A 20,322-nucleotide genomic window follows, 5' to 3' on the forward strand; every position below is an offset into this window, starting at 1 on the left:
CTGACTATAAGCTGAGCAGTGAGCTACCTCCACAAGAAAAAGTAGAAGGTCCTACTCTTTGTCTTACCCTCCTGCTGGAGAACCCAAGGCACTCACCTCTTCTGCCTACCCCTTGGCCCTTATAGTTACTGTACATAAATCTCCGGTACATTATTAGCTTAGCAGTTTGTTTCCTGTTGCCATGTTTCCTCACTCTGCTGCATTATCATGGCTAGATATATGTATTTTATGGCACCATAAAACTTAGCAAACCATTTTTGATACAGAAAGCATTTACATTTACGACTGCTATAGGCAGAAAGACAATTAATTGGCTGTGACGCAACTGTGTGCTGAGGGAAACTTGTCTAATGATGGTAAGCTGCTCTGCTGAGGGTAGGTGTCTCCAGATGTTTCTGAAGCATTCACATGATTGTTTATCCTGATTGTACCTGCACATGTAACCGCCTTCTAAAGTCTATGTTCGGCACAGGATAACCTTGTGATATGATATGTCTACTCCAGAGTAAGCTGCAATGTTCCGTTGTTTGATGGCTGGAGTGGTGCATGTCCATGGACTCGGGGTCCATTGTGGAGAGGGCTCTTGACTTACTGGGTTTTTAATGCATTGGGGAGCAGAGTGCTGAGTTGGGAATGAAGGGGCATGAATGTGAGGTTTGTGGATTTGTTTCTGATCAAGCTTACACAGTAACATTCGGTACACCTAAAGCATTGCCAGGATTCATATTCATAATCAAGTTCAATTACTATCTTTGGTGGTTCTAAACTACTACACCACCAACAAATCTGACCACTTGACATGATCATAATACAATTCTATCACACTGTATACATAGAACACTACACCCCCAACATGGCCGACCCCTGGACATGATCATAATACAATTCTACTACACTCTATTCATAGAACACTATACCCCCAACATGACCGACCACTGGACATGATCATAATACAATTCATTTACACTCAATACATAGAGCACTACACCCCCAACACGGCTGACCACTAGACATGATCTGAATACAATTTAATTACACTCTATACATAGAACACTACACCCCCAACATGGCCGACCACTGGACATGATCATAATACAATTCTATTACACTCTATACATAGAACACTACACTCCCAACATGGCCGACCACTGGACATGATCATAATACAATTCTATTACACTCTATACATAGAACACTACACCCCCAACATGACCGACCACTGGATATGATCATAATACAATTCAATTACACTCAATACATAGAGCACTACACCCCCAACATGGCTGACCAATAGACATGACCATAATACAATTCTATTACACTCTATTCATAGAACACTACACATCCAACATGGCCGACCACTGGACATGATCCTAATACAATTCTATTACACTATATATATAGAACACTGCACCCCCAACATGGCTGACCACTAGGCATGATCATAATACAATTCTGTTACACTCTATACATGAAACACTACACCCCCAAAATGACCCTCCACTGGACATGATTATCATAATACAATTCTATTACACTCTATACATAGAACACTATACCCCCAACATGTCCCACCACTAGATATGATCATAATAGAATTCTATTACACTCTATATACATAGAACACTGCACCCCCAACATGGCTGACCACTAGGCATGATCATAATACAATTCTGTTACACTCTATACATGAAACACTACACCCCCAAAATGACCCTCCACTGGACATGATTATCATAATACAATTCTATTACACTCTATACATAGAACACTATACCCCCAACATGTCCCACCACTAGATATGATCATAATAGAATTCTATTACACTCTATACATAGAACACTATACCCCCAAAATGACCCACCACTAGATATGATCATAATAGAATTCTATTACACTCTATATACATAGAACACTGCACCCCCAACATGGCCGACCAATACATGTAATAAATTTGCAGTTCTATAATACCCTTTACATACAATAGTGTGCATCCAGTATGAACAGACCAAAACCCCTAGCTCTGACATTTAGCATTATTTTAAGCAGATTTTCTGTTCTCTTCTGGCACATGAAAGGACTATTCAATCTAAAAAAAAATCACTTCCTGCTTAGGGTAGAGCCATGATGGTCCAGAGAGAGATAATAAGAATTATACTGCACAAGACAACAGTCAAGCAATAGTTCACCTTAAATCAGAACCCTATTGTATCTGAGTACCACAAACTGAAAATGCTAATTAATCAATTTTTAATATTCATGGCAAACTCCCCCATCCATCCATGTCTCCATGCTATCTTTTGTTGAGAAATCACATTAACCCCTCCCCCCGCCCTATCATTTATAGCCAGGACCATCTTGAGTAAGGGCAGATAATTCATGAAGCATTTACTTCATGAAATTCATTATACCCATAGTGTATATGCCAGGTCAGGTTTGCAGGCAGGAGCTGAGAAAGCCCCTCCTCCAATGAATATCCTGGGATGTATGACATAATTTTGGCCTCGGCCAGAAACCAGGAAGACACTAAAGAAATGTAAAAAAAATAAAAATAAACAAGTAAATATAATATACCTTCCTATCTATTTACTAATGCTATTAGTCTGTAAGCAGGTGCTTAATAAGGTATTGCTGTATTGCCTGTGTTAATTAAGTCTTTGGTTGGGTTGTATTTTCTGTTTAAATGGCTGCACTACTTAGCTGTATTGGTCTGGCTGCGGTGGTGAATCCGGATAAGAAAGGGTTAAATCCGCTCACCAGGTTTTCCCGGGCTTTTTGGGAAGTACCACCCTCTGCTGGACAAAACCTCTAAAAAGGGAAGAAAACAGCTCCCGGGGGGGCTTGCTGTTAGTTTATGCAGAAGTTTGGTTCGAGGTTACCCATTTAAGGAACATGAAGATGCTGAGGTTATCCTGCTTTGCTGATTAACCACCCCTTACAGCAGCCCATTGGGGGTTCCAGGAGAAAGGACTTGTTCTGCTGAAGTGGACTAATAGACTAACCTCCTATCTCATCTGTTTAAGGTTTGATTACCTCCATGGGGCTAAAGGAAACAACAGGGGAATAACTAAAGGGCAATAGAAATGTTATGTACAGGAATATGTTTCGTTTCTGAGAATTGTTCACCTGTTATACTTCACCCCCCGGCCAATTCTGACATTTACATCATATGTGTAAAAATCTGCATTTTTCTGCTAGAAAATGGCGGCTTTAAAAGTGGTTACAAGTTACTAGTTTAGAGTTACACTCTAGAGGAGGTCTTGCACTAGAGCCCAGGAGGAGGGGTGGAAATGAGATGTTGCACATTGGGCACAGCACACCCCTGAACCCTGCACTCTGTATGTAGCACGATCTTGAACCATGAACTCTGTACGTAACGTACCTCTGAATCCCTGCATTCTGTACATAGCACACCCCTGAATCCATGCCCTCTGTACGCAATGCACTCCTGAATCCCTGCCCTCTGTACGTAGCGCACCCCTAAATCCCTTCCCTCTGTATGTAGCACACCCCTGAATCCATGCCCTCTGTATGTAGCACACCCCTGAATCCCTGCCCTCTGTAAGTAGCGCACCCCTGAATCCCTGCCCTCTGTACATAGCACACCACTGACTCCCTGCCCTCTGTATGTAGCACACCCCTGACTCCCTGCCTTCTGTATGTAGCACACCCCTGAATCCCTGCCCTCTGTAAGTAGTGCACCCCTGAATCCCTGCCCTCTGTACGTAGCACACCCCTGACTCCCTGCCCTCTGTACGTAGCACATCCCTGAATCCCTGCCCTCAGTACATAGCGCACCCCTGAATCCCTGCCCTCTGTATGTAGCACACACCTGAATCCCTGCCCTCTGTACGTAGTGCACCCCTGAATTCCTGCCCTTTGTAGGTAGCACACTCCTGATTCCCTGCCCTCTGTACATAGCACACCCCTGAATCCCTGCCCTCTATGGGGCCATACTAGCTGTGTAAAATTTAAAAAATTCACTAGTTATGTACAGGAATATGTTTGGTTTCTGAGAATTGTTCACCTGTTATACTTAGTTATTTCACCCTCAGGCCAGTTCTGACATTTTACATCATACATGTAAAAATCTGCATTTTTCAGCTAGAAAACTACTTAGAACCCTCCTCAGCAGTTTTTCTAATGCAATTTTTTTGGGGAAAAATACACTTTAATGAGTTTTAGTGAACACAAACACAATATAATACCCAGTTTTGGTCAAATATATAGGATATAAGATAGATACTGAACATGTCATGCTTTAAATTTCCACACGCCCATGAAATGGCGGCTTTAAAAGCGGTTACAAGTTACCAATTTGGAGTTACACTCTAGAGGAGGTCTGGCACTAGAGCCCAGGAGGAGTGGTGGAAATGAAATGTTGTAAATTGGGCACAGCGCACCCCTGAACCCTGCACTATGTATGTAGCACATTCTTGAAACCCTGCTGCACTGTGTGCATAGTGCACCCCTTAATCCCTGCACTCGGTGCTTAGCGCACCCCTGAATCCCTGCCCTCTGTACGTACCTCCCCCCTGAATCCCTGCCCTCTAGTACATAGCGCACAGCGGAATCCCTGCCCTCTGTACATAACGCACCCCTGAATCCCTGCCCTCTTTACATAATGCACCCCTGAATCCTTGCCCTCTGTACGTAGCACATCCCTGAATCCCTGCCCTCTGTACGTAGCGCACCCCTGAATTCCTGCTCTATGTAGGTAGCGCACCCCTGAATTCCTGCTCTCCGTATGTAGCTCACCCCTGAATCCTTGCCCTCTGTACATAGCACACCCCTGAATCCCTGCCCTCTGTACGTAGCGCACCCCTGAATTCCTGCTCTATGTAGGTAGCGCACCCCTGAATTCCTGCTCTCTGTATGTAGCTCACCCCTGAATCCCTGCCCTCTGTACATAGAGCACCCCTGAATCCCTGACCTCTGTATATAGCACACTCCTGAATCCCTGCCCTCTGTGCGTAGCACATTCCTGAATCCCTGCCCTCTGTACCCAGCGCACCCCTGAATTCCTGCTCCCTGTATGTAGCTCACCCCTGAATCCTTGCCCTCTGTACGTAGCTTACCCCTGACTCCCTGCCCTCTGTACATAGCACACCTCTGACTCCCTGCCCTCTGTACATAGCACACCCCTGAATCCCTGCCCTCTGTACAAAGCTCACCCCTGAATCCCTGCCCTCTGTACGTAGCACACCCCTGAATTCCTGCCCTCTGTACCTAGCGCTTCCCTGAATCCCTGCCCTCTGTGGGGCCATGCTAGCTGTGTAAAGTTTGAAAAATTCACTTGTTTGGAAAATTCACTGGCACAATGGGAGAGATTTAATAAAACTGGAGCACACTGAATCTGGTGCAGCTGTGCATGGCAACCAAATAGCATCTAACTTCAGCTTGTTCAGTTAAGCTTTGACAATAACACCTGGAAGCTGATTGGCTACTATGCTTAATGCACTAGTTTCTGTGTGCACCAGCTTTAGTAAATCTCCCCCCAGAAATTTTTTTTTTCTGTGAGACCCAGTCTGTAACTCCGCTCTCATGTGAGTATTGGGCAATAATTGCACACGCCTCGGAGATTTAATCAGAGCAATCTTGTTTCAGAAAACATTTGTTGTTGCTGCCTTTTGCATCAGAAACCGAATACATTTCCCCCCAAATTTCTGTATATCAAAGCTGTACAGGGAGCCCCAAAATATTTCTGCATGTGCGAGTTCTACAGATGAACAAAACATTTCTATAGCTTTGAAAACTACAGATCACATCAGAACCCCCCAAACAAACATTCTTCTAGAGCAACCTTTACAAAGTATCCTAAAAATAAGTAGAGGCAACCAAATTAGCTTAATGATATCGCTACAATGTACATCGTTTTAATATATGAGCCTATTTTATGAAAATTATATCATAGTTACATGGGTAATCTGGTTGAAAAAAGACACCGTCCAGGTCAACACAAAAAAGCAAAAAAATAAATAAATGTAGCAAAGTCAGCCAACAGTACGAGCCCATTTAGACTAGCGCGACACGACTTTGGGGGGCGACCTGTGAAGTCGCGTGCACCGCGACTTCGACGTGACTTGCGGAGACTTCACATGATGGAAGTCTATGCAAGTCGCCTCCAGGTCGCCCCAAAGTAGTACAGGACCCACTTGTGTCTCTCCTATTAGAACGGGTCCTGTGCTAATCAATGGACCGCGACTTGTCAGGCTGACAAGTCACCTGACAAGTCGCGCTAATGTGAATGGGCTCTACATCTTGTGTCTTCAGACAGACTTTTTAAACGTTTATTAAAATGAGATATCTTCGATGAATTATACCGGTAAAGCTGTGAGACATTGTGGCAGAATTGGAAAAAAAAAGGCAAGTAGAAAAAGAAAATGTTACAAAAAGGTCAAAGAAAACTGGCAATCACCCTAATGCTTTAACATGTAAGTATTTATTTTTTGGTAAATTACCATCTCCATGCTGTATAATCGAATAAATAAATAAATAAATCGGTCAAATGTGTGAAAGTCTTCAATATCAAAGCAGGATATTAAATAAAACTGCAACCTAAGCTGTTAAATAATCTTTTGTAAATAGGTCAACCATTCATTCAAGTGTTTTAAAACCGATGGAAAAATAAGCTGATTTACCAATTTGTACATTGAGCAATAGGCTTTGTAGAGTCATGGGAGCGGAACTTCTGAAACAGATTCATACAGTAACTTTTTAGATAAGATTTCAGTCATAATTATTATAATAAAACAATTATAATAAAATGATAATAGCACTAATAGAAATATCAATAATAATAATATGTTGTATGAAATCCAAGTTTATGTATAACCAAAACCTTTCATTTTAGTGTTGGATGCCTTTAGTTTTTATTTTAGTTTCAGTTTGTTGATTTCTACGTCCCATTAGCGAGCTTTTGCTTCACTTCCTGTCATGAAGGCACAACAGGAAGTGTGTGGATGTCTTTAAAGTGGTTGTAAACCCACTCTTCTAACTTTTACCTATAGGTAAGCCTTTAATAAGGCTTAGCTATAGGTACTGTAAATATCTCCTAAACTTGCACCATGACGTAATTGGCGCATGTGCTCTGAAGAAACGGCCCGCCTGTGCGGTTTCTTCAGAGCCCTGTGTCGTGACTGGCAGCTCTTGCGCGCATGCGCAGGAGTGATGTCACGCGGCAGTAGCATAGCCAGAGTCCGCAGACCAGGATGGAAGATGGCTGGAGATGGATGTGGCCTCCAGCGGGGACGACAAGGGCTTAGTTTGGAGGTAAGTGTCACATAATGTGCTAGTTTTTGATGCATACTAGCAAATTATGCATTTACTTTGCAGGGAAGAAAAAACTAAAAAAAAAGGAAGAGTTTATTTCCTCTTTAAAGTAAAGAAAAATTTCTCTTTAACCCCTTCCTGGCCACCCCAATGCCCCTTTAAAAAGTTCTGAACACCCGGGTGGGTGGCCTGAAGAATCAGTGATCATGTGGCCACTGTGATTGCCTGTCACAGTTGTCACATGATTGGGAGTCTTTTCCACAGGCTATTGATTGATAGCCTGTATGGAGAAATGCCTTTGACTTGCTGGGAGAGTGCATTGAGTACGCTCTCAGAACAGAAACATCGCCTGCCCAGCGGCGCATATTTGAAGCTTGTGGGAGTTAAAACCCACCCTTTTCCTGCTGCATATACATGTCAGGAATCGTCGCTGTACCTGTGCCACATTTTTTCGTGGCTCAGGTACATCGACGATGTGTTTTATGATTTGAACCAGGTCACTTGCTGAATTGGATGGATTTGTGTATTGGATTGGTAAAAATTATTTAACCTCCCTGGCGGTAATCCCAAGTGTGGCTCGGGGGTAATTTTCAGTACCAAAAGTGGCAACCCCAAGCCACACTCGGGATTACCCTGTAGTGATACTTACCCTGTCCCTATGATCCCCCGATGTCCCCCCGCTGAGTCCTCCTGCCAATGCCGACATACATCTTCCGGGTTCCCTTCCCTGTGAGTGCCACAACACAGGGGTGGGTGGAATATGTTGGGAATTTAAAAAAAATAAACAAAACACACACATGCACATTGAAATACATTGTAATCTGTCAGGACTACATTACTGTGTGAAACCATTTCACCTCAGTTTTGTCCCTAGTGACTTGTCAAGTGCCCTGCCTGCACTTTTATTGTTCTTTCTGCCTGGAAACTTGAGAATGTCCATGGCATCCAAAAAGCATTCCTTTAGGTCAAAAAGCAATTTTTAGACCAGCTAGAAAACAGCGATCATGAATTGGCATTACTTTAAGAATTGAGCAATAGTGATACGTGGGAAAAAAGGTACAAAGAGCAACAATTAGCTGCTCTGCATTGGAAGTTTTCAAGAAGCAGAAAGTGGGAACCAGTGACCAAAGAGGACATTTGGAAATTTCTGAGCCTAATACTACTTCAGGGAGTGGTGGGGAAACCCCTGCAGAAATAGTATTGGACAACTAATACATTACTTGCCACTCCATTCTTTGGCGGGGTCATGTCAGAATATAGATTTTCCCTGATCATGAAATATTTACACTTCGAAAACAACGAAGAATTTGATGAAACTACTCATCCTGCACCAAAACTAAAGAAAATTTGGGAAGTCTCTCAAATGATTCTAAACAATTTCCAACTGAGCCATGTGCCAGAAAGAGATATCAGCATAGATGAAAGTCTAATGGCCTACAAGGGAAGGCTCAGCTGAGTGCAATACATTGCATCAAAGAGGGCACGATTTGGTGTAAAGTCCTACATGCTATGCGAATCGTCATTTGGCTACATTTGGAATTCAGTCATTTACACTGGAAAAGGAACAAAATTCAATCCAAAATACAGGAACTATGGGATGGCAACATCTTCCGTTCTTTCACTCATTTTGAGCCATTGCTAAATGAGATCCATTGCGTAACAACCGACAACTTTTACACGTCTCCTAAACTTTATGGGTTTCTTCTGAAAAACAAAACAGATGCCTATGGAACCGTTAGGGCTAACCAGCTTGACATGCCGTCAAAGTTTGGCAATAAGAAGCTGAAGACTGGAGAAATGGTTGCCTGGCAAAAAGGCAAAATGATGGCACTGCGATGGCGTAACAAGAAAGATGTGTGCCTAATGAGTACAGTTCATTATACCTCCACTGTTATGGTACACATGAAAGGTGGGAAAGAATGAAGCCACAAGTAGTGATAGACTACAATAACACCATGGGAGGTGTCAACAGAGTCGACCAAGCAATAGCATTCTAGCCAGCTATGAGGAAACAGCAAAATAAGTACTGCAAGATCTTCAGATATCTTCTTGAGCAATGCTTGTGGAATGCCTAAATTCTGCTAAAAAAAAAAAGTGACAAGCCTGTGATTTATTCTGACATCATTTGGAAGTCACGCCCCTGATGACGCCATCACTAACGAAACGCATAGGGAGGGAACTAAACGTATGATGTCATCGCGCACCCGGATGTGGTGGCCATTTTTTAGATTGGAAACAATCAGTTTCCAGGAGACAACTGTGATTTTAAATCCTGTCCAATGTAAGTTTAACTATTGGAATAAAATCTATTTTATTTGAACATGCTACCCCATGAGATGTCCCTCTTTTATATATGAGCCTCATGAGCCTCTGGAGAAGTTTGGAGTGGATTTAGTGCCATATCCTGAGTATCTTTGGGAATCGAATGGTGCCTGTGTCCTATTTGACAAAGGATGGTGTCAAGCTCTTTTGACCTTCTGTGTAGGGGGTCCACCTCCTGGGGTAAAAGGCAGTGTGTTTGGTGTTGGTGGTGGCTCTTCTTGGATTTCTACTCAAGTACCCTTCGCACTTCTATGTTTTGTTATTCGATCTTTTTAGATCCATTGGATTTTTAACATCAGCGCTGCACTTTTTTGTGATATTGTAAGTTCTTATGCTGTTATTCCTGCATATGTGTTAGCAGCTGGACTTTATTGATCATATATTATAATTTGTATACCTGTCATCCTGGCGCAACTTTTTGATATATATTCATTTTGAAAGTTGCTGATCGTATCTTTGTGAACCACCAAACAACATCAATGGCTGTAAATAGAGCTGGACGTCGTGCTGTTGGCATTGTCAACCCGGAACGCCTGACTGGTCGTTACCTTATGGACTACATCCCACCAGCCGAGAAAAAGTTAGCACCTACAAGGATGTGCGTGGTTTGATGCTCGAAGCGAGATGACAGTGGAAGGAAAATCAGAAAGGGAACCAGATTCTATTGTCCCGATTGTGAGGTTGGACTTTGTGCAGTCCCATGTTTCAAAATGTTTCATACCCAGGATCTTTACTAAACCAATATGCAGTATATAGTAATTACAGTAATAAGTAATATTGCACCCTTGTTTGGACAAATTTCAGTGTTTTTGGTTTGAGTACATTATTAAATAAAATGTATTACAGTAAAACCTTGGTTTGAGAGTAACTTGGTTTAAGAGCGCTTTGCAAGACAAGCAAAATTTTCAAATAAATTTTGACTTGATATACAAGCGATGTGTTGATATACAAGTAGCCTCAAGTCACAGCTGAGTATAAAATGAGTATAAAAGAGAAGAGAGGTGCCTCTAAGTGTAGCAATATGGTTAAATTTAATGAAGGTACAACATTTAGCAACTCACATGGTTGATGATTGGAACAGGCACATCTAAGGATGCAGGCATCCGGGGTAAAGCTGTCTACATAGACCGTCCTCCGCACCACCATCTACGTCATCCCTTCCATGCTGCCCCTCGCTTTCAGATCGCTTTACTGCAGGGTGGTCTTTCCGGTCAGGATTACAGACTGGCAGCCGGTGGTGCAGAAGATAGTCTATGCGGACAGCTTTACCCCGGATGCCTGCATACTTAGATGAGCTTGTTTTATTCATCAACCATGTGAGTTGCTAAATGTTGTACCTTCATTAAATGGAACCATATTGCTACACTTAGAGGCGCCTCTCTTCTCTTTACTACTCTGTAGCTCCTGCTGGATTTTGCTTCTAATCCCCTTGTGGAAGCGGCTATTTGTGGATGGACATTTTATGGTTACACAACCTATCACAATGCTATAATCTTTGTATATGGACTATAAACTGAAGGACTTATGAAAAAATGGTTGTGGAACGAATCATCTGAGTTTCCATTATTTCTTATGGGGAAATTTGCTTTGATATAAGAGTGCTTTGGATTACAAGCATGTTTCCCGGAACGAATTATGCTCGCAATCCAAGGTTTTACTGTATTATATTCTAATTTATGATTTCGTGTTTCAAACGTTATCATACCCGAGATGTCTACTAGACTCTTGTTTGGACAGATTTAATCTCTTGCTGACTGCCCACTGTAGTATTACTGCGGCAGGGTGGCTAGGCTGCGCAAAACCACGTAGTGCTATAAAGACAGAGCGGGCCGCGGGAGGAGCGGTGGCGATTGCCACCGGCCTCCCGCGATCCTCAGAGAAACTGACAGAAGACCCGCCTGCTTATGAAAACAAAGCAGGCGAGTCTTCTGTCAGGCAGGGAGAGATCAGAAGTTTCAGCTAAGCTACAACCCCGATCTCTCTGTGCCTGTCACAGAACCCCCTCCACGGTGAGCAAGCATACTTAGGCATACATTAACCCCTTTGATCACCCCCAGTGTTAACCCTTTCCCTGCCAGTGCCATTTATATGGCAACAGTGCATATTTTTAGCACTGATTACTGTATTAATGTCACCTCTTCCCCAAAAAGTGTCAAAAATGTCAGTTAGGGGTCCGATCTGTCCACAGCAATGTCGCAGTCCCGCTAAAGAACGCTGATTGTCGCCATTACTAGTAAAAAAAAATAAATAAGTCCAAAAATCTATCCCGTAGTTTGTAAACATTATAACTTTTGCGCAAACCAATTAAAAGAGGCATTTTGGGATTTTTTTTTACCAAAAATATGTAGAATACAAATTAACCTAAACTGATAAAAAAAAATGTTATTTTTAAAAAAAATTATTGGGAATGTTTTATAGCAGAAAGTAAAAAATATGGAGTTTTTTTCAAAATTGTCGCTCATTTTTTTGTTTATAATGCAAAATCTAAAAACTGCAGAGGTGATCAAATACCACCAAAAGAAAGCGATATTTGTGGGGAAAAGAAGGACATCAATTGTATTTGGGTATAGCGTCGCACGACCGCGCAATTTTTCGTTAAAGTAACGCAGTGCCGAATCGCAAAAAAATGGCCTGGTCATTAGGGGGAGTAAAACCTTCCGGAGCTGAAGTGGTTAAGTGAGTTATTCCTAAGAATTACAGGCCTACAACATAAAACAATAGATTTCCATGCAAAACAATGTACTGCTTTGACATTCAAAATTACTGACACAATCAGACCGCCAGGGAGGTTAAAATTGAAATTCTCCATGTTATGTGATCAGGGGAGGGTTACATTCCTCAATGTCCGAATTAGGGTGCAAGAGGATGATCACCTTATCTTCAACTTGTATCGTAATCCAGTGCCCATCCACAGTCGCTAAAGCATGCCCTAGGAACAATATGTTTGCATTAAAGCGGTTGTATCCCGCTTTTTGACACTTTTACCTACAGGTAAGCCTATAATAAGGCTTACCTGTAGGTACAAATAATATCTCCTAAATCGGCACGGTTTAGGAGATATTTACAGTGCATGCAGCCGCTCGCGCGAGCGGCGCATGCGCTCTGAAGGTCCGGGGGGACCTTCAATTAACTTGCCGGGAGCTTGCCGGAAAAATCACTCCCGCGCGCATGCGCGGGAGTGACGTCATCGCGGCTCCGGCCAATCAGCGCGCTGGAGCCGTCGAACCCGGAAGAGACGACGAGGGATCATGGCAGCGCCCGCATCGATGTCCGGGGGTCCGTGTCGGGGCTTCGTTTTAAGGTAAGTTAAACATAATGGGCTAGTATGCGATGCATACTAGCTCATTATGCCTTTGTCTTGCAGGTTTTTTTTTTTTATTTTTTTTTTCATAGGGTTTACAACCGCTTTAAGAGAAACTGCATGTGAGGGAGATTTTTTGATTAACCATTTCCCGAAGAGTGGACATCCATGGACAACCTTAATTTTCATCTGTCTTACCAGGATGATGCCTGCAGCTACAGGCATCATCCCAACATTTTTTATTTATTTTTTTCGCCAGTGATACCTTGTGTTGTAAAAGCCATCCTAGCGGCTGATTAGCCGCTGGATGAATTTTACAGACAGTGCCCGCTGCCCACTTGTGCCTCTCCAGTGTGGGAGCCCAGTATCCGATCCGGTGGTGCCGGCAGGTTACCATAGAGCGTAGACTGGATGATCCCCGGCCGTCTTTATGGCCCTGGAAAGCCAGTAGCGACGTCATGATGTCACTTCTGGTCCTGGCAGTGATCAATCTCATGCTTTCGAAGATAGAGGAGAGATGTGGGGTTTTATAGACCCCAGTTGTCTCCATAAAGAGGACCCGTCATGCCTTATTTCTAGCACAAGGGATACTTACATTTCTTGTGACAGGAATAAAAATGATCAATGCCAGTGTAAAAAATAAATAAATAAAAAAGCGCCCCCTGTCTGCCCTTACAATATTGCACTTACAATAATGTAGGCAACATAGCGCTCAATCACTCAATCCGGAATCGTGACGCGAGGTGAGCATGGAACGCAACCTCTGCGTGCGTTTCACCGCTGAGATTACGCTATTGGAATCTTCTCTTCTCCATTCATGAGCGTCAAGCATCAAGATACTTCTGAGCTGATATCTTCCCACTTACTAACTATTCAGCCTTATAGACCCATATGCAGTATTGCTGAGGGGTCCACATCCTTTGGTAAGCACAAGAGGGTGGGTTGGCACATTTCACTGCATGAATTTGAGCTGTGAAGCATTCAGCACTTTATTTGGATGAATTCTTTGGACGGTTCACTGAACACTTATTTATATGTTCTTATACGTTTTTGGACTTTTACTGAACACTTGCACAGCTGACGGAATGCCACTTTCATTATCTGACGCAGGGCTGCTGTTATAAATCCTGGGGCCCAATACAGCCTACCTTATGGGGCCCTTTCCACCCACCCTTTACCCCCACCCCTGGCCCCTCCCCTGTCCCAACTTTGAACATGTAATGGATGGAGACATGACAGGTCCTCTTCATGGAGAGATCTGGGGTCTACTAGACCTCAGATCCAGGGGCAGACTGGCAACTTACAGCCCAGGGGGCAAGTACAAACCAGAGGCCCATGGTGCAGCAGCTCGGCCCCCCCTCCCACTCTCCTTCTTCCCGTCCTCCTCCTGATCCCCATTCCAAGCTGAAGCCCTGCTCCAGATACTCTCTACTTACCGGCAGAATCTGGGTTCCCAACCTGGCCAGTAGGGGGTGGTTGGGGGGAGCTGGGATAGCTTGGTTGGGGCTGGCCGGGGGAGAAGAGTCTCCAGTGGGGCATGGAACCGGCCTCTGCTCAGTCACCGTTTACACCATCCATGCTTGGGGTAGACCTGCACTCTGTCCTTGTCTTCAAACTGTACTCAGTAGATTAGTGGCATGGACTTTTTAATTCTCTTCACCAAGAATCCTTTAGGCATGTCTGTGGCATAAGCAGTGCAGTCTTTTTACGGGGCATCAGAGTGGCCCAGGGGGCAATTGCCCCCCTGCCCCCTGGCCCAATCCTCCCCTGCTCAGATCTCTCCTCTAGCCTTCAAAAACATCTAATCATATTGAGATTTCTCCTTTAGAAAGCCCTGTTTGTTATTTAGCAAGAATTAAGTGTAGAGATGCCTGGGCACCCTGTTAAGCTGATAGGGCCGGGCTGGGTACCACAGGACTGGCTGTACTGCCCTATCAGCGGGCCTGATCTGACGGAACACTGGTACTAGCAAATTGTACCGAATAAAGTGGCCAGTGAGTGTATTTTACAATGCTTGTAGAGATCACGGCTACTGCTCCTTTACAAATCCAAAGTTGCAACTCCCACTGCAAAATTCTGGGACCAACGGATGCACAACAAGCACCAAAGGGCCACATACGGCCCCCACCCCAGGGCTGCAGGTTGGGCACCTGGGCTACTCCTGAACAAGATACAGAAAGCATGTCACTATACTAGATGGAGAGAAACCATTCCCAAACAACCTGCTACAACATTTCCAGATCATGACTACAATCCTACAACTAAAAGAAAGTGATTTTTAACCTCTGCAGAGAGAGAGAGTAAAACCTTTTGATACATTTGTTGTTACAATCATTCTGAAGACTTTTCTCTTTAAAACAGATCAGCTGATCTAACTTCACCCAACGAAGGAAATCCGAAAAAAAAGTGACAAAGGTTTCCTTAGAGGAACTTTCCTCTTCTGCTCACAAGATCGTCTATTTGCTCCATTTGTTTAGAAGAGTATAAAGGGATCGTTACTTACATCGGTGTCAGCCGGTCATCAGTGCAGTGTGTTCAGTGTGCTGGAGTAACGTACCGACTGGCCAGCAAGGAAGTGCCTGTGTTCTGGGTGTGCCACTCCTACATAAAATATTAATTCTCAGCTCCTGTAAAGAAAGCTGGAGGTTAATCACTGATCACACAAGGACACCTCTGCTTTTTTTCTAGTCCTGAAATGTCACCTGGGGACCCAACCCCGCAATGATGATAGAAGAGACACCACCATAACGGTGTCTTTGTCTCCGGCTTCTAAGAATAGGCTGGCAGGTGTCTGAAGCGAACAGACTCAACGAGCTTATTTTCATAGTGTATCCAGTTAGACAAAGGCTGCCAAAATCAGAGATGTATAGTAACTAAGTAGAACTACTTCACTACTCTACTTAAGTACCGAAAGGTGGTATCTGTACTTTCCTAGAGTAGAATTTCTTTCTCCTACTTCCACTTTTACTTTACTACATTTTTTTCGATGATTTTAATACTTCTACTCCGATATTTTTTTTTTGTGCTGCATAGTTACTCGTTACAATTATAAAAATTACCACTGCCAGAACAGTAGATGGCAGGTTTCATGAAGTTCAAAAAAATGTGTATAATGTCATGTGTAAATCAGCGCATACGAAAATCAATGCTACTGTATGTATAAATAAAATGGTCTACATATCTGCTGTTAAGGGGAAAGAGAACCTCCCCCAACCAGTGTTAATTTAGTCGACTAAAACCGACTAAAACATTTTCGTCTACTAAATTAACACAATTTTAGTTGACTAAAATACGACTAAAACTAAAGCAATTCAGATGACTAAAATACGACTAAAACTAAAATGGCATTTTAGTCATAAGACTATAACTAAAACTAAATAAAAAATTGACATCATAAAAATTAACACTCCTCTGCTGGCCATTTCTATATCGGCAACACAATTCCATCCAGAGCATGTAATAATAGCACATTAAACATGTATTGCACCACCGCATACGCATAAGTAAGGAGCATCTACTAAGCTGCTGAAAACTAAACAATTAAAGTGGAGTTCCACCCTATTTTTATACTTACCTCCATCTTCTCGCTCCGGGTCACCTGAAAAAGAAATGGATAATCGCATATTTTTTTTTTTTTCTTACTTACCTCGTAGCGAAGAAAATATACTTACCTTACTCCCTTCTTCCTCCTTCCTCGGCCGCGGCCCGTCGTCACTTCCTGGCTCTGCAATGATTCCTGGGAGCTGAACGTCATAGCTCCCAGGAATCATTGCGCCTGCACCGGCCCCGACGTCAGTTCCGGGTCGCGCGCGTCATCCCCTTCTAAACAGCTTCTGGGCATGCTGAGAAGCTGTAGAGGGATGACGCGCGCGACCCGGAACTGACGTCGGGGCCGGCGCAGAGCATCGTGGGACCAAAGAAGGCGGAAGAAGACGCCGAAGGGGATCTCGCTGGCTTCAAGCTGCCCACATCTGAGATGGCAGCGCTGGACAAGATGTTTGCAAGGTATTTGTCCTAACAGGTAAGTGCAACCCGGGACAGATCAGAGGCTAGCCATTGTGGAATGTACTAGCCCTGACTGTCCCGGGGGTATAAAAAAAAAAAAAAAAAAATCCAGGGTGGAACTCCGCTTTAAGAAAAAGGCTTTTCTTATATTTTTCCCTAATATTTAATGTTGGTAATATATTCAGGTAATATGTGCAATGACATTACAGCCAATGGAGTTTACAGCAGTGTTAATTTCGTCAACGAAATCTTTTTCGTCATCCCTTTCGTCACCGGCATTTTTCAACTGATGAAAACGAGACGCAAAGTATCGCACATTTTCGTCAAATGATGACAACTATGACAAAGATCAAATCCGTTTTCGTTAACGAACGAAAACTAAACGAGAATGTGAGGCAGGGACGTTTACCCAACTTCCGGTTTTAACGGTGCTCCGCCTGTGTGGCGTCTGGCGTGGCGTGCCCCGTTACGTCCGACATGAGGAGTGGACTACTACAAGAGAGTTGACTCGAGACCAGTCACCTGACCTCACCAGAGCACTGCAGCTGTAGCACTACAGCCAGACGCGCCAGGCCCGACTCATCACACGGCACTGGCACCCGGCCACCACCACATCCAGAGCAGAGCACCCACTGTGAGTTAACAGCCAGGACAGCTATTACTGCCTCCCTGAATCCCCTCAGACCACTCACCACTGGCATCCAATTCCGCCATCCATCCAGGACTGTGTGCGTGCATATAGGCCGCTGAGGCCCGCCCGGCCCATCCTGTTCAACAACTTCAGCTCAGAGTCAGACCAGAGACCACCCTTAAACCTGAGACCCCCATCCAGCACTCTGAGCAGCACTGTGTGCACTCACTGCACTGACTGCAGGCAGCAGCATTACAGGCCTCCTCTCTGACCCGACCATGACCATTTAGATGACTAATATGAGTTTTAGTCGACTAAAATGTAGGACGTTTTAGTCGACTAAAATGTACTGGAGTTTAAGTTGACTAAATACGACTAAAACTAAAACTAAAACACTCGCAGAAGACTAAAATGGGACTAAAACTAAAATGCCATTTTAGTCCTAAGACTAAGACTGAAACTAAATTGAAATTTGCTGCCAAAATTAACACTGCCCCCAACCAAGGAGAGTCACAAGCGTACATAGACCTTTTTTCTGGTAAGAGGCTGATTTTGCTTTTTTCACTGGAAGTTGAGAGCACAGGTTTTGCAGTTTTGTTTCACTGGAAGAGTCTATTTGGATATTATTTTGCACTTACCTTCATCCGCCGGGTAAGGGGGAAATCCACAAGGTGGTGGGAGGAGTCTGCACCTATTATTTGGAATAGCACCTGTTTGATTCCTGCACCTTTGAAAATAGATTCATCTTGTTTTGTCACATATATATGGTATTATGGCATTATATATATATGGACTTTTTATTGACTTTGATTTCATACACTCTTCCTTTATTTCATTATTGGAATATATTGTTGTATATCACATTGGTTTATATAGGATTTTGCACACCAATAAGCTGTGGAGAAAAAAAAAACGTGCAGGGAAGAGAAGGAGGGATGCTTTAAAGGGGGAAGGGAGGGACATACTTTATCTGTTTTTGTTTACAAAAAGTTTAAGCCAAAGGAATTGTGATTGTCCTTTAAGTTAATCATTTGAAATAATAAAAAACAATATGATGTTCAAACTTTTGACTTCTTTCTTTAATAACTACATAACACAGTACTTCTACTTTCAGTACTTGAGTAGCAATTTAAAAAAAAAAAAAAAAAAACTACTGGTACTTTTACTTTCAGTACTTGAGTAGCAAAATTAAAAAAAAAAAAACTACTTGCAATACTTAAGTACAAAAAATGTTGAATACTTAAGTACTTCTACTCAAGTCACTTTTTGATAGAGCACTTCCACTTCTACTCAAGTCACTTTTTGATCGAGCACTTGTACTTTTACTCAAGTATGGGTTTCGAGTACTTTATACAAGTGTGGCCAAAATGCATGCAGACATGGATGGGGTATCTATTATTATTTTACAGTTACAAAACCACTCTAGACAAAAGGGTTAGAAGCAGTGTTAATTTTGGCAGCAAATTTTAATTTAGTTTTAGTCTTAGTCTTAGGACTAAAATGGCATTTTAGTTTTAGTCCTATTTTAGTCTTCTGCAAGTGTTTTAGTTTTAGTCGTATTTAGTCGACTAAAACTCCAGTATATTTTAGTCGACTAAAACGCCCTAAATTTTAGTCGACTAAAACTCATTTTAGTCATCTATAATCGAATGGGTGTAGTTCAATTGTAATTTGTAATGCATTATTTAAGCATTTCTCTACAATTTCCAAACTCATTATGTACTACTGCTGGTCCTGGAGTGAAAAATCTAATATGTTATTATTTATGCTTTGAGCATGCACCAGTGTTAATTTTTGGCAGCAAATTTTGATTTAGTTTTAGTTATAGTCTTTTGACTAAAATGCCATTTTCATTTTAGTCGTATTTTAGTCTTAAGACTAAAATGCCATTTTAGTTTTAGTCGTATTTTAGTCATCTGAATTGTGTTCGTCGACGAAAACGTTTTAGTCGGTTTTAGTCGACGAAATTAACACTGGTTAGAAGAGACCTGTTTGTGAGAGCTTACCATCTAATAGGAAGGGCTGAGTGATACAAAAGGTAATGAGAGAATGGAGAAAGTAAAAGTTTGGTTGTTCGGTGACAGCGAGAGAGGCTTTCGTGAAGAGATGAGTTTTTGGGGATCACATAAAGGCGGATAGAGTAGGAGATAGCAGGATGGGGTTGACGTAGGGAGTTCCAGAGAATGGGAGAGGCTTCTGTGAAGAGATTGGTTTTTGAGGGACACATGCAGGCAGATAGAGTAGGAGATAGAAGGATAGGTTGATGAAGAGAGTTCCAGAGAACGGGATAGGCTTCTGTGAAGAGATGAGTTTTTGGGGATCACAAAAATGCGGATAGAGTAGGAGATAGCAGGATAGGTTGACTTAGGGAGTTCCAGAGAACGGGAAAGGCTTCTGTGCAGAGATGAGTTTTTGGGGATCGCAAAAATGCAGTTTAGAGTAGGAGATAGCAGGATAGGTCAACGTAGGGAGTTCCGGAGAACGGGAGAGGCCTCTGTGAAGAGATGAGTCTTTGGGGATCACAAAAAGGCGAAAAGAGTAGGAGATAGCAAGAAAGGTTGATGTAGGGAGTTTCAGAGATTGGAAAAGGCTTCTGTGAAGAGATTAGTTTTTGGGCATTACAAAAAGGCGGAAAGAGTAGAAGATAGCAGGATAGGTTGATGTAGCGAGTTCCAGAGAATGGGAGAGGCTTCTGTGAAGAGATTAATTTTTGGGGATCACATAAAGGCGGATAGAGTAGGAGATGGCAGGATAGGTTGACGTAGGGAGTTCCAGAGAACGGGAGAGGCTT

The 20,322-nt window shown here is 42.8% G+C and overlaps 1 long non-coding RNA gene and 1 pseudogene across 2 annotated transcripts in view; both read right to left on the reverse strand.

The window, feature by feature from the left end:
* The window catches only part of LOC309565377 (alpha-1,3-mannosyl-glycoprotein 4-beta-N-acetylglucosaminyltransferase C-like), a 106,617-nt pseudogene extending 91,140 nt beyond the window's left edge, over positions 1–15,477 (reverse strand). Inside the window, exon 1 of the transcript XR_014226113.1 lies at positions 15,399–15,477. The product of XR_014226113.1 is annotated as an alpha-1,3-mannosyl-glycoprotein 4-beta-N-acetylglucosaminyltransferase C-like (transcript). The remainder of the gene's footprint in view (positions 1–15,398) is intronic.
* The window catches only part of LOC309565378, a 724,777-nt gene extending 705,351 nt beyond the window's left edge, over positions 1–19,426 (reverse strand). Inside the window, exons 1-2 of the long non-coding RNA XR_014225807.1 lie at positions 19,314–19,426; positions 19,127–19,228 (exon numbers count right to left, since the gene is read on the reverse strand). This is a non-coding gene — a long non-coding RNA (uncharacterized lncRNA). The remainder of the gene's footprint in view (positions 1–19,126; positions 19,229–19,313) is intronic.
* Between the last annotated feature and the right edge of the window lie 896 nt (positions 19,427–20,322).

Source organism: Pelophylax lessonae, assembly GCF_965119305.1.
Source record: "Pelophylax lessonae genome assembly, chromosome: 10".
Taxonomy (NCBI): domain Eukaryota; kingdom Metazoa; phylum Chordata; class Amphibia; order Anura; family Ranidae; genus Pelophylax; species Pelophylax lessonae.